Consider the following 15,400-nt stretch of genomic DNA (forward strand, 5'->3'; position numbering starts at 1 on the left):
GAAAATTAACTGTCAATGTTATTCCTTCAATCTCAACCTCTTCAGAGCACGCAAACTTGAACTGTCGCCACTAACGGATGTTGCCACGCGTATTAACGGGGCAAAATGCGACGAGGAAATTTCAAGAGCGTAATGAAGAATGCAACAACTAAAAGAAAAGTCTGACTAAAAATCTGATAAAGGTGAAATGAGTGGGAAAGAAATCGGAAGAATCGTTGCTACACTTCAATGATTAATCACTATTGAAAGTTAGATGGAAGAAGTTGTGTTGTGGCCTCTCTTTTTTGCTTCTCCTCCTCTCACCTGAAGAACATTTCAAGGACCCGCCGACCTTGCCAATCAACCAACTTTGCTAGTTAGAAGCCATGCTTCGACTTTGGTCAAAGCCGAAAACATGTCGGCTACATGTACCGGCAAAAAAAAAAAATAAATTCACAATTATGAAATGCAATTTCCGAATGTTTCAGCATACATTGCACGAACTCGTTTATTAATTCCAGAATCAGTTGATTTCGGTACATGGCTGCTTCAAATTTAGTTTTTCCCCAGAACAATTTTAGATCGGAGAACAACCTTCCATCAAATACTGTAGATTGGACTTCAATTTCCGATTTTGTATGCAGCATCAATCGTCTCCTCTGTCAAATCCCATCACCGCATTGTCTTGTATAGGCCTCGGAAAAATAATATTGTATAAATAAATATCAAGAGGAAACAAACGGTCTGAATATCACATCATATCTATTACCGAACACCACGGCCCCTACAAGACTGAGGCTGACAGAGCTCCAGCCTGGAGGCCCAAGATGATTCTTATAATTTTTTTGTTTCTCACTCTCTAAATGCACTACGGTGAACGAGGAACGGTGAAAAATCTGATCAGGGGCTTCACTAAAGACTCAAGCCTGGGGTCGCTGTGCGGTCGTGTGGGCATCGTGCTGGACTCTCGCCCCGAGGATCCAGGTTCGAAACGCGTTGACGGCACAGTGGTGGTCGGCTGAAGTTGATTTTCTGCGGTTTTCCAGCTTCAAGGCACGAATGTGTGTGTGAGCCGATCTCCCATTTGAAAAAGTCTCTCCGCAGAGAGCAGGCAGGTCTACAACACGATACTCACAAAACATGAAAATTCAAGCATTTCCATCCTTACTTCAGAAAATGGAAGCCAGATGGCAGCATGAACACGAAACAAGCGCAGCTCGACAACATAAATACGTTAGGGCCAAGCATACACTCAGAACACACATTCCGGCATGTGCCGATTCGTTAGAAATTCCGAAGAGGAATGTGTACGAGGTACATGTTCGGTTAAGTAGTAGTGGTGGTCCCTGCCGCAGTATGTGGAGGCCGTGCCGAACACTAGAGTAAAAATCAAAACTAGTTACATTCGATTAATACATGTCGTTTGAAATGCCAATAAGCGGCGGTCTTGCGGATTCCTATAGAGGATAATACTAAAGAACCCCATTTTAAAAGCAATCCGATGACTGGATGTAGCGACATATTTTACATAGCTTTTACGGTGATTTTTCCAAGAATTTCTAGTACTTTGAGCTCAATGCACTTATGAGAAATATTTGTCTGCCTTCTACTGATAACTGTGACCATTAATATAGGCGTCATGCATTATATATTGACGGTCATTATTAAATTTTCACCCATTTTGCATGGTAACATTGGCATTTCCTAGAAGCCGTGTCAATCAATATTAAGTATATTTTCCCTTTCTAGTATACATATAGCGAATATCATACAGAATGACTATCTGCAGCAATCGGGTCTTTAACTCTCTATTTGTATAGCGATTGCACGGATTAAATAAAGGCCACAACTGGCAATTTGCCCAACCAGGTGGCTGAAAAAGGATGCCCATAAAAAAATATGGATGTCAAATATAACCAAAATACAGCAACCCAATATAAAAGCATATACCTCGAAAATAACAATAAAATATAATACACTGCCCATAAAAAGTTTGTCTTATCTAAGTATGTGGATAGCTTCTCGATTTATTTCAATATGTTTATCGTACGGTTTTTTAAACGTATGGATTGTGTTTGAATTCACGACCCTCGGAGGTAAGCTATTCCATTTATTAACAATTCTATTAGAGAAAAACTCCCTGCGACACCACAACCTGGAATTGTCCTATACTATACGATACTGATGCTCCCTTGTCGAAGCAGTTGATTGGCGGTGTATCAATAGCTCATAGTCCCTGTTATCTATCCCGTTGAAAATTTTAAACACTTCTATCATATTCCTCCCTCCCGACACCTGTGTTCCTCCAATGTAAACATATTCAAGAAAACAAATCTTTCTTCATAGCTATCTCTTTGAGCTTTGTTATTTGAAGAGACTTCTGGAATTCATTTCAGAGCCTAATTTCAGGGTCACTAATGCGTCAGTGTTTAAAGAACGCTCATTTGTTTTCAGAATCAATTCAGATTTTTTAGTTATATCTTGCATCTTTCTATACGAAGACATCAACAACATATTACGTTTCACATCGGTATCTTAAAAACCTCAACCTTTTTTCAACACAATTTTGTGGTCATTTGAGAATACCGAAAAACAGAGTTTGTGAATGCATTTATTGTCGAAAAATTTTCTTCATCATGCAAATATTGCGTATCAATCGTAATTCTATGACTATAGCAACCACTGACACCTGGTTTGAATCCCTATAGGAAAAAATCGAAGTTTCGGCCGTTATTAACTGCATGAGTGTGAGTGCACGTTTTGTTCTACAGCATATTACACAATAACCTACGTTTTTTTTATTCACAGCAAAAACGGACACGTGGCGATCCGGCTGGATATCTTTCCTTTGCCTAGATCATATAGCTAAATTTCCTGAACCATAAACTCTTGTCTGTGATCCCATTAAGCAGTCTACGAATTTCGTTTACAGGCAAGCGGGTCATGCACTCGCGCATTCAGAACAAAATTAAGTGACGTAATAAGTGGAGGCCGCAGACCTCACCACGCACGTTACCATGGCAACAGAAACATCAACAACCAACATAACAGTGGCCGAAGGAGTATAGAACAACATGCATATCTAGTATATGCATAGTATTGATGCAGTGCCGAAGGAAACACAATCAGATTTGCCCTCAGGAAAAACCATTATCATTCGCTCCAAGCAGAAATAGTACTTGCCCTTTCGCGTTCATGATTATCACCTGAATGTTCAGACGCATTCTATTTTGCAAGTTCACGAATTAGCTTTTTATGATCTACCAGTCTGGAAAAAACAATCACAAAGACAATAGAATGAAAAGAAAATTAATCATTATCTTACTGCTAGTTTAGTTATTTAGTTTCATGAGAATTCTTTATCTTGTTGTGGTGTATGTTTTCAATAACACAATTCTCGTTTGAATATACATCGGTAAATTTACGTACATCGGCAGAAGACGTTTGCCAGTAGAAATAATATGTAGAGCACAATTCAACGTGTTTTCATGTGATAACTACCAGGTTTTTCTACAAAGTACGCATATCACTGAAAAATTCCGCTATAGGGTTACCACCATTCTGCGTATACAGATGATGGCACAAACCGGATCACCCTTATTAGATAGGAAACCAGCAATGTAACGCTAGAATTTCGACTAACAATAAACAAGTTTTCCTCAGCGGGTGTTGTAGGCCGAGATGGATAATTGGGTTATTTTGAAAGTCAAAATAGCAGAAACTTACTCTTGTTAAATAAGGAGCCTTTTACTGCAAGGAAATGATCATATTCTCTTCTGCCCTCGCGTACCTGTCTTACCTGACATATTTTTAGCACCAAGTTTCTTAATTCAGTTTGACTGCTTTTAATTCGCTTTCACACCGTAAATTGTGTTTACACAAACAACAGTGATTCATCCATTGATACTTCCTACACACACAAATCATAAAATGAACATAATTACAAGTTAGCCTAGCAAATTTATTTTGCTCAGCTCTGACGCAATTTATTTTTGTTCGATAAACTTTTCCAACATCTATAAATTCTTCTATTATACGTTACTTATTACTGAGTAGTCTCATTTGCATAAAACACCAATCTTTCAATATCGGAAACTCCGATAATTTGACTGAACAAACATGTTCAAAATAAAACGCATCTAACGTATAAAAAATAATGGCAAATCAAACAATGATAAGCCCACGAGCGTGGATATGTGTGGATATTGATACTATTACTGCTTCTCTACCAACTGCGTTTGAACCCTAACAGACGTAATTTTCACCATAATTTCACCGAAACGTATATTCTCTAAGACCTTGGATTTGTTGGTTCATAAAAAAGGGTAAATCGAAGCGTAACCAGAGGAATGTAATATTGAGAGAGAAGGAAAAAAATTGGGCAATTATTATAGTAACGGCCATGACAAAGGTGATGCAGTTCCTGGTGGGCACGTGGTTGTAAGCGATGCAATAGTCACGGCAGAAGAACACGCGGACCATATAGAATTAAGAAGCAGGTTTTCTTGGTGGAGAGTCAAGGCTATACCTACGTGCGCAACAAACACAACAACGAACGATCACCATATCACCAGAGACTGGGTTATAGGTAATAACAATACGCCACTTTCTTTTTTCGGGAAAACTTGAAAACCTCTACGCCGTCTTTGCATATGTATCGTGTTACGCATGGTTCTTCTGACGAAACCAAACCGCATTGCTCAAGACTGGTTATATTCGACAGGCGGGAAAAAACATAGCGCCGAGCATTCATGATGATGGCACTAAAGTGGATTCTCTAATACCAGCTGAGACTCTCCAAAAAAAATATAATTAAGCTCGCTGAAAAAAAATTAATGCCCGTTTAGGTGTGGCTCGGCTTGATGGCGTTCTTCCTCATATCGTTATATTATAGCGGGGATGATAAAATGGCGACTCCCGGACATAACCATTCAAGTAGAAACCACATTGATCCAAACATCAGTTTATTGATATAATAACCGACACGCTCATTTATTTTGCCAGGCACAAACTTTATTTTCAAGTGAAAGAGTGATAATTCTCATCATAAGACACAAAAAATCTCTTTATATGAGTGAATTCCCTCTAAAACAAATATCAACGATTTTTTTTTAAAGACGTGCTGTCAGAAAAGCTCTATAAGGAAAACGAATTATGAATTGACAAGCAATTAAGTTGTTACCTAAGAATTTCATTTCTACACCGACTGTTTATTTGAAACGACGGTAGCGGCTGTTTAACCTTTTCGTACTGGAACAGGAATAAAACTAAAAGTGAGAGAAGCAGATGGAGAAGTAACTTTTAAATAAATGCAAATGTTTCATTCCGAAATGACAACTGCGAAAACTTTTCTGACTTTCCGCCACATGCAATAATACAAACCTTCAACAAATTCATATTCGACAATTTTCACATAACCACGATTTCTAAAAACGACCTTGGCTATTTTCTCCTAGCTTACAAAACCTTTGGAAAGAAAAATTCACTTGACACAAACAGAAGAAAAGAAGCCGATGAGAGGATGGAGAAGAAAAGGGAGATTGGCGTTTAAAAATCCACATGGTGGAAGATGAAAAGCAAATATCTCTTGGTTTTCTTTGATTCGGTCAAAGTCTACCGAAAAAGCCTATCGGTTGAACTCACAAAAACTCTCTCGTTTTCTATTTACCTTCCCGATGAATAACCCTTCCAAAGAAAAAAAACAAGAGAGAACAAGCACAAAAAAAATTGCTGTTTATAACACAGAAGTAGACACAACATTGGGCCTGTGCAGTTTAACCAGATCCTTTTTTTCCCCTTTTTCACTATGGGGAGGATACGCGTTTTTACAAAAGCAGAAAAGACAACCACTTTCAAGAGGCGTTTACTCCGGGGACATGGAACAATTACCGACCAACTTTGATCCTTCCTACCATTCTATAGTGGGCAAGTTTGAAGGAAAGCGCACCCCTAAACACAGAACTAAATTGAGTTCAGATGCTCAATAAATCGGAAAGAATTTAACAAAACATTTTCGGTAAAAACCGGTAAAACATAATGATGGTGAAAACGATTCTTTAATCAATTTAAAACATAACCAGAGGAACATAAAAAGAAATTGTTCTTTGAGCCATTTCGGAAACTAAATGCATTCATTGTTACTGAATGTTACGATTTGTGTTCAATCAATGTTTCAATTCCCTCGAAATATCCTGCCACTGAATTCATACAATGAATTCTTGAATCGCAAAGATCGAACAGATTGAAAATTCCAAATAAAATTGGAAAATAATAATAAAAAAACAGCAAGATATGAAAATATGACAGAAACAGAAGTTTTATGTGCTATTGAAAACTTGATTCGGATGCACTAAAAATCCTATTAATAGAATAACCAAGAACTATCCACGTATTTAATCTCAGAATCGGAGAAATATCATGTTTCATAAATGTTTTTCTCAAATCTTTAATATAATTCAGATTCTTTCCAGTTTTAATTGCTATTTCAAAAAACATTCCACTGCTTGAAAAAATAAAGAACATCAGGACAGTTTTTAGCCACCTCGTTAAGCAATTCTTCTGTTATGGTCTTTGAGTTTGCATTTAAGAAAGTTTATGTCATCGATAAGTATTCAAGTAGAATCGAAAATTGCTCTATAAAAATCACTCATTATGATTTTCTCTTGAAATAATTTATGAGAGATAGATAGTAGATCTAGACGGGGGAACGCAGTTTACCTCCAAGCAATTTTCAAACATGCCGCTACTGTAATAGATTAGGTTTATTCTTGTCTAACAGATAAAACGTAATACATGATATAGAAAGGAAAAAAACAATTTCAATCTCTTAAACAAAAGATTGGTGTCATTCATATCGCGGTTTCACAGGCGAAAGTTCCCATCGAAAAAAAACAGAAACGCGTGAGAAGATAAGTATGACTTCAGGCAAAAAAAACCGACTCCCTGTCTGGCTCTCGCTTCTGATATGGAGCTATCAACTCCATATCAGTCAAGGTAAAAACATACTACATAATACAATATGGCAGATGTATCAGTGACACGGTTACATTCTATTGTTTGGTTTATCCGTACATAAATCTGTTTTGTGTAGCTAGTTTTTTCGGTTTTAGAACTTCAAAGTATTTTTGCACATGATCCTATAAAAGTAAAAATTAACTCGCAAAATCATGGCAATTTCAACTGCATTAAGTCACGGTAACGTCATATCATCCTAAGTACCCATTACAGTCCTCACAAAAAAAAAAAAAAGATGAAATCGTAACTAAGATATATAACAAAAAAATCCAAAAAAAGAACCTATCATGAGCACTCTGAGAGGAAAAATCTGTACAGATATATCGGATGGGAGAACAATATAAGAAATCTGAAACAAAACTTTGCGAAATAAACTAGAAATGAACTAAAAAAAGGGGGAGGGCAAAAATCCGTTTTTTTTTGCAGCAGGTATGAGGAATATGGAATAGGGAATGGATACGGGAAAATGTACGGGTGGGTGGGGCGATGAGAAAGTTCCAGAAAGAATATACATCATCTTCAGCAGAGCTTCGACTATAATTCCGCGGACGTGCAGAAAGGATGAATGGTTTCCAGACGCTTTTTACGAGATTGTAGAGCACAACTCCTGCCATAAAAGACCATTTCTTCTTCAGTTTTCTGCCCGGGTTTTTCCCCCGGGGCTTCTTTTTTACCTGCTGTCTACTCTTTTTTCTTGTTATAGTACTGTATGTACTTCTTCAACTTTTCTTACTTTTTTTTTTTCTTATTATTTATTTTTACCTTTTTTTTTTTTCCGAGTTCAGGAATACAAAGCTTTTTTCAGGAGAGAATAATGGACTGAAGCTCTTCAAAAATTTATCAACGCATTGATTCGCCTTGTATTCTCGCAAAAAAGAGAGAAACGTTGTGCATACATACCAGCCAGCAGTAGATACGTCTACCGTTAGAAATGTAGTAAAACATTGTCGTTCTAATATAATAAAGTTTAAAGAAAAATCTTTGACAAGGTAGTGGTAACATTGTTCTACGCACTTGACTGACAGGTAGGTCACATGAGCATACAATAATCTCTGTGTTAATCTTAATATTCGTTTCACAATAATATGTCACCTGAGGTACCACGATAGTTTTTTATATTAACAATGCTACAATCTATTTTATTCACGTTTTTTCATGAATGAAACTTCATAAATAATTTTCTGAGATAATAGTTAAAAAACTCCTTAAGAGCTCGGAATCTATAGCAAACTCGCTCGATATATTTCTCGGGGTCCAATGCGGTCCTCGAAATCGCTTGATGCGGTCCACGCAAACTAAAATCTAACATAATTAATTGATAAAAATGTGAGTTTGGGTACAACTGAAATTTAACTGGAAACATAATTGCTTGTACTTTTTACTCTAAAAAGTCATTCCTATCAGGGTATACATATTGATTGTGGTTTTACACATTTTTTAGTACTATGGATGAGAAGAGAGAGACCACTGGAGAAAAAATTCCATGAAAGTTTAACGGAGATCAGTTGCACATAAAACAATGACCCTGGTTTTGGCTCCAAAATCTTATTACTTATTTAAAAAAATTAAAAAATATGGAATTTCATTTCACTGTCACCTTCGACAAGTTCTCATACAACTTTAAGGGCCCACGATAGGTTGTCAAATAAATTTTACAGCTCGCGTTATTCAAAAGGTTCAGCACCCTCGAACACAGCGGTTTGAGGAACATCGCACAAAGGTTGAGCACCAATCTAGAACATAGTTCCCTAAACTTTTTTGTTCCATCACTCCCCTTCTCCGAAGATTTTTCTCTTCATCGCACCCTCCACCTCAAGAGATAACCCATAGGATCCTATACTAAACCCGTACCTTCTATCGCCATCTTCCTTCCTTCAGTGGGCGCATGCCCCCACAGGGCCGTCTCAAGAATATCAAGGGCTCCCGGGCCAATTGGTTTTCCTGAGGCCCTACCTCGTAAATTCTAGGAAATTTCAACCAAATCTCATTTTTGTGAGGCCCCTCTTCTTGGGCCGTGCCCGGGTGGCCCATGCGTTAAGACGGCACTGTGCCCCCATACTAGATCGGGGCCCCGGACGAGACTTTTCACGGGGCCCTTCTATATTGAATTTATGAAAAAAAATTATTACAATTGTCCCGGGCCCCAGGGCTGGAGAGCGGTCGGTCCCTCCCTTGCGGGGACCATGAGTGGGTGATATTGCCCACTTTGGGAAACACTGATCTAGAATGTTATTTCACTTTTTTCCCAAGGAATCGTGGTATTTAGAAGTACAGTAATCGAGATAATTAGATAAAAACAATATTTTGAGATCAGCTTGCACAGCATTGCAAGAAAAATCCCTGAAATGGTTTAAAAATATATTCGTCGATTATTCGATAATGTAATTGTTTATTTTACTAACATCAGCTGCTACTGTACTTCACATTTTTGTGATTACCGAATTCACTAATTACATTGAATTCGATGCTCAAATTGAATAATTACAGTGAATTCGATGCATTTATGAAATATATACGTATACAAATACAACGCCACAACATATAAATGAGTGAATAGGCAAACATAATTCTAAAAGTTAATCTTGATTAATCGAATACCCTCGGGCAACTTTATGCAAAACTTAAATGAAGGTCAAAGAACGTGATTAGAAACATGTCAACTTGATAAAAATATAATCTATACTCACTGTGTCAGAAAACTTCTGTAATCAAGTCCTATTCTGCAGCCCATGTGAATCAAATAACTGTCATCTCGCGGGATGTTGAAATAAAACATTTCCAGCATGTTTACTTGAGACAAACTAGAAAGCGGTTTTTCTTAAACCCCACAAGACAAAGGTAATCGAAGTAGTTACTCACTCGTTTTTCATTAATTAATCCTACGCACACGGAAAATGACAAAACAGGTAACACAAATCATTAGTAATTCTCACTCGGTGAAGTGTCACTTTGGATGACTTGTAAACAAATACGTGCGCCGCGCGGTTATCACGGATGGAACGACTCAAAGCCGCGCCGATTCGAATTCTGAACGCGAAAAGCGAAAGCGCCGCTCGCCAATCACCAAACAGGCTACGGGATAAAAGAAAGAAAGAAAAAAAAAAAAAAAAACCCTCCACAGCGCCATCTAGCGAGGGTATTTGCAATTCTATGCTACCCGAAAAGTCATGGAACACATGTCTATATGAAAATAGACAGAGAACTACAGTCACTGCACACACGCATACATGCTCAACCCGCCCAAATGTGGCCCTTGTAGTCATCGGATGTTGCCCGTGACCTCAAACCAAATTTTGTTTAAATGAACCAAGTGGCACATTCCCAGATAACTTGAGTGACCCCCGCGGCACATTTACGGATAACTTAAAAGACCTGGGGTGCTGTTCCAGAGTACTTACTGCGGAGAACATTCCCACTTCATTTACGTGGCCCACAGCACATTTAAAGACCAGTCAAATGACCTGACGCGAAATTTACAAATCAGTCAAGTGATCTGATGAACTTAATTACTTGAATAGCTACGGAACATTCTCTCTCTCTCTCACGCACACACACACAATCAAGTGGTCCATGGTACATTTCCAGACCATTTAAGTGACCCGCGGCACATTTACAGATCACTCAGTCCACTGGAGCACATTTTCACTACAATAAAATAACTTGAGTGGCCCATGGTATATATTCCCGGACGACTCAACTGACCCGCGGCATATTTACTAATCCCTTGAGTGACCAGTGGCACAGTTTCAGATCACTTAAATGACCAACAGCACAGTTCCAGATCACTTAAGCGATCCACGGCACAATTACAGAGCACATAAGCGGCCTGCGGCACATTTTCCCGGTTACTTTATTGACCCGCGGCACATTTACAGATCAACTGAGTGACACGCGCACAGTTCCAGAGCACTTGAGTGGCCCACGACAAGTCTTCAAATCAATGAAGTGGTCCACACTGTCAAAAATGTTGAACACCCTTGCCTTACAGGGCCCCTATAAAAGGAGACTGACAGGGCTCCAGTCTAACGAAGCAGGCGCGTCTGATGCCCCGGGTGCCGGACCAGAAGGGGCACAAATTTCACCTTTTAACCTCTCCTGTAGCATTAAAAGGGGGGTTCCAAAAAGCGTGCTTAACCCGGCTGAATAAACATCTAGTTACGGCCCTGAGTAAAAATGACCCAGAAAACTCGCAGATATTGATGTATACGACATCCGCATGCTCCCAAAAATTAGTTTTCTATGTAAATTATTCCACACATTCAAAACATTGATAGTTTGAGTTTTAGAGACAAGACACGCGTTTCCCAAATTTTTTGTAATTATTATTATTTTTATCTTTACGGGCCATTCAAGTATTACGCTGTGGTGGTCGAGTGGTTATAGTGACGGACTCGCGATACGAGGATCCGGGTTCGAACCCCACAGTGGTGGTTGGCTGAAGTTGGTTTTCTGTGGTTCCCAACTTCAAGGCGCAAATGCGAGCCGATCTCCCCGTTAAAAAGTCTCGCCACAGAGTGCAACAGTCCTACAACGATAAATCATTCAATCATAACATTTCACTCATAGTTAGAAAAACTGGTGGCAGATGGCAGCACTACACATAACAAGCATTACAGAGAAACAAAAACTTCACGTCAGGTTTCACTACACGTACACGCACATTCCCGCATGTACCGATTCGTTGGGGGCCCGCGGGGGTTATGTGTGGTGTAGCAGTAGTAGGTAGGGCCTCCAAAAAATGGCTCGGGGATCCTTGATGTTCTTAAGTCAGCCACCTCGTTGGGCAATCTGCCTGTTGCGGCGTTGTATTTGTACGTTAGCATAGATGGGGGAGGGGGTTAGCTAATTTTGTGATGACAAGGGGGGGCCTTTGAATGATGCTTACGTCATCAACCACCCTCTATAAAAATATGAAACATTCTTAATGGCATCTTACTTGGTGAGCCAAAAACGAGAAAAACCTTTCGCTAGTTTGTAAGCACCTGAACAGACATTCTCTCTATCGGTAAGTCCTCTAGAGAGCCACTTTTAGTGATCTTGATGTTCCGCGGATCCTTCAAGTGATCTGGGAATGTGTCCGGGCCGCTCAACTGCTCTACACATGTGTCGCGGGCCGCTTAAGTGCTTTGGGACTGTGCCGCGCTCCACTCAAGTAATCTGGGAATGTGACGCGAATAACTTGAGCCGCTTAAGTGCTATAAAACTGTGCCACGTGCCACTCAAGGGATCTCTAAATGTGCTGCGGACCACTTAAGAGTTCTGGAACTGTGTCGTCGGTCACTTAAGTGATCTGTGAATGTGCCATGGGCCTACTTGAGTGATCTGCAAACGTACCACGGGCATATTAAATGCTCTGGAATTGTTCCACGGGCAGCTTAAATGCTCTGGAATTGTGCCACGGGTCACTTAAAGCAATCTGTAAATGTGGCGCTTAGTTCATTTTTGCAAAATTGTGTTTGAGGTGATAGGCCACATCAGGTAACCCCGAGAGCCTCATTTGGTCAGTGGGCCATGGGTTTCATATATGGTTTAGAAGGTGAGTTACAATGAACTGCTTAAAAAGAAATATTGAGTTCTTAGCTTTCAAATTAACAGAAATTAATTATAACGACATATAAAAATTTTCTTCCGAAATTAATTTTTTTGAAAATATTTTTTTGTATTAAAAAATAAATTTTTTATCGTTTGGGGGGCATAGGGTGGGCTCATGGGCTCCCCCTCATCGCGTAAGTCTTTGATTCCAATATGCGTTAGGAGCAAGGGGGCAGAGCTGACGAAATTTTGCTGACAAGGGGGAGGGTCAAAAATGACTAAAAATCTGCTGACGTAAAACTTAACTGCCCCTTATCCCTAACATGGCAACCCTGTCGTAGGGTGTTCCATGCTGCCCTACGGGTTACACAGTACTTGAGCAGACCGTGAAGACTAGATGCGTGTAGCCTAAATGCAAAATTTTAAACAGACTAAAATTCTCTAATTATCAATATTCACGCGTTTATATTTTCTACTTTATAATTTGATTTTGTGCAAATTATAAAATACGGATGGTTTTTTTTTTTCATGTATTGGGTAATTCATCAGTACACATAAATTTTAGGACTGAACTTTCTTTTTTTATTCACAGTAAGTGCAAAACTTTAAATACATGTATTTTTCACTCTTGGAGAAGGGTCCTCAGTCTTCAAGGCATTCTGGTCCTTATTAAAAATTTAAATGATGACATGGTCCACCAAGTTATAATGCGGTACATTGAATTGTCAGATAATACCCTGATCCGCAAACTTTATGTAATGTATTACACTGACAGCGTTACTTGTGAATCTGGAAATTCTAAATACCGCGGTGTAGTTTGGTTAAAAGCCTGAGGATCCAGGGCCGAACTTGGGCAGATGCAAAAGGTGCAGTCACAATAGGCCACAAAATATTAGGGGCAGCAAAATTGGATTAAATACATTGACTAGGGCCAGGATTACACTATAAATGTTTGATAAAAGATCTTTTACAAAACTTGAAACCTTAAACTATGTGTTACATTCTCTCGAACGTAACCGATATGCATTTTTCAAGTTTTATAAAAGAATTTTTATCAAACTATTATATTGTAATCCCAGACTAAGTATATTTCATTTGACTCTGTTTAACGATACAGTAGCTTAACATTCTATAAATTTATAGATAAATTGCATGGGAAAAATATCAGCCTTATGCCTTATTAACAAACAGGCAAGGCTTTTTTTAGGCCGGAATTATACTATAAAAGTTTTGTAGAAGCTCTTTGATACAACCAATAAGCATATCAGTTGTATTCGAGAAAATATAACCAATAAGTGGGAATAAGTGTTTTTTTTTCCAGTTTTGTAAAAGATCTTTTATCAAACTTTTATAGTGTAATCCCGGACTTAGGTCAGGCTTTTTGAAGTGGCACCCTACTTTGAGAAAGCTACCTATATTGGTTATTTTGGTAAATTTATACCGAAAAAAATATGAGGGTGATTTCTGAAAGAAGAAATGCAAACACAGACACCGTAAAGGATAACAAAATTGTCTTCACACTGCGCCGCAAAACACCGTACCCAGGTCCCCATGAAGCTGTTACGACAGCTTTAATTCTTGGAAGTGAGTCTAGAATTCAACATATTCCGTGGTACTCCTGCCCGATTTTGAGGCACTTTTGCGACACTCTAAAGCCGCTACAAACAGTTTAGTAATTACTGTCTAAATAACTAGTTTGAATATAATTTTATCCCTAAAATTATCTAGTGCCACCTTTAGGTGATCTCACGGCACATTATTTGAGACTGACTACTTCAGAATATTTAAGAAGAAAACAAATTGGTTGTTCGAAATTTACTAAATAATATACAAACTAAATTCTTAGCAGCAAAATTTTTTGCCTCTGAAGTTTCCGATAATCATTATCACTACTTCGAATGCTCTATCATCATCTCCCAATGGAGAAGGCTCCATTTCTTGGGAGTTCCTTATCTATATATCTATCTCCTTTTTTTAATAGCTTCGTTCTGGCCCGCAGAATCTCTGGAAGAAATTAAGCAAGTTCAATCTCACCTAAGGAAACGAAATCCAAAACGACTTTCAGGCTCTTCACTCCATTAGGTTACAGATTGAAGTAGGAAAAGAAATACCGGGTAAAAAAAAAGAAATAAATACGAGAAAGATTAAACCCCAGAAGAGAGTCAACATGGACGTGAAAGATGTTCCGAGATTGCTTTGGTGTAAAGGTTAGGGGAAGTAAGCGTTGGAAAGAAATAAAAAAAACCAAAAAAAAACGGAGAGGCTCTGTGGGAAAAGTACTCTTCACACGGTTGAGACATGATGGAGATATTCGACGACAGCAACACGCATTTCTTATGCCCCCTTAGGATCACTTCTCTTTTAATGCGAGAGAACCGTCTGATCCTCCTAAAAAACAGAAATATTACTCTCAACACGTGTATATCAAAACATTTCCTAGTTCTCGGTTAAGCGTTGATGTCTTTTATCCATGACTGTTTCATATGAGTAAAACTGTATAGTTAATTTTTCACATTCTAAATTATTTTCACTCTTGACTCCATTAAACTTTCTGAAGTAAATACGCTCTCTGACAGAACTGGTTGCGTCTCCGAAACATTATTGTAACAAAAATACCCAAACTTTACAATTGAGTGATAGAACTCACCTAAACAAGCATTCGTTAAGGAATATTTGGTGGAAAAGAAGCGTTAACACCGTAGTAAAACACATTAAGGACATATTTTTGTGAGGAGGACCTCGAGGATTTCAATGAAAGATGCTGAAGAGATGACCCCAAAAAAAAGAAGTGAGAGAGAGGAGATTGATTTTGAAGAGCCGTGAAATATCTGCCCACTGTGTTCAATCCACTAGAACAGAAATATAGTACTCCAGT

The 15,400-nt window shown here is 38.5% G+C and overlaps 1 protein-coding gene across 7 annotated transcripts in view; it reads right to left on the bottom strand.

Moving 5' to 3' along the window:
• Positions 1-15,400, bottom strand: part of raskol (Ras GTPase-activating protein raskol) — a 258,900-nt gene that overhangs the window by 88,947 nt on the left and 154,553 nt on the right. Inside the window, exon 1 of one of the 7 annotated variants that reach the window (XM_089253812.1) lies at positions 9,681-10,022. The exons of the other annotated variants lie outside the window; for them this stretch is intronic. The gene's annotated coding sequence lies outside the window, so the exon portion shown is untranslated. Of the gene's footprint in view, positions 1-9,680; positions 10,023-15,400 lie in introns of those variants that run through there. 7 annotated transcript variants of the gene reach the window in all.

The sequence above is a fragment of the Pholcus phalangioides genome, unplaced genomic scaffold (genome assembly GCF_987345545.1).
Source record: "Pholcus phalangioides strain wild (caught in Gottingen) unplaced genomic scaffold, Ppha-v1.0 ptg000039l_1, whole genome shotgun sequence".
Classification (NCBI taxonomy): Eukaryota; Metazoa; Arthropoda; class Arachnida; order Araneae; family Pholcidae; genus Pholcus; species Pholcus phalangioides.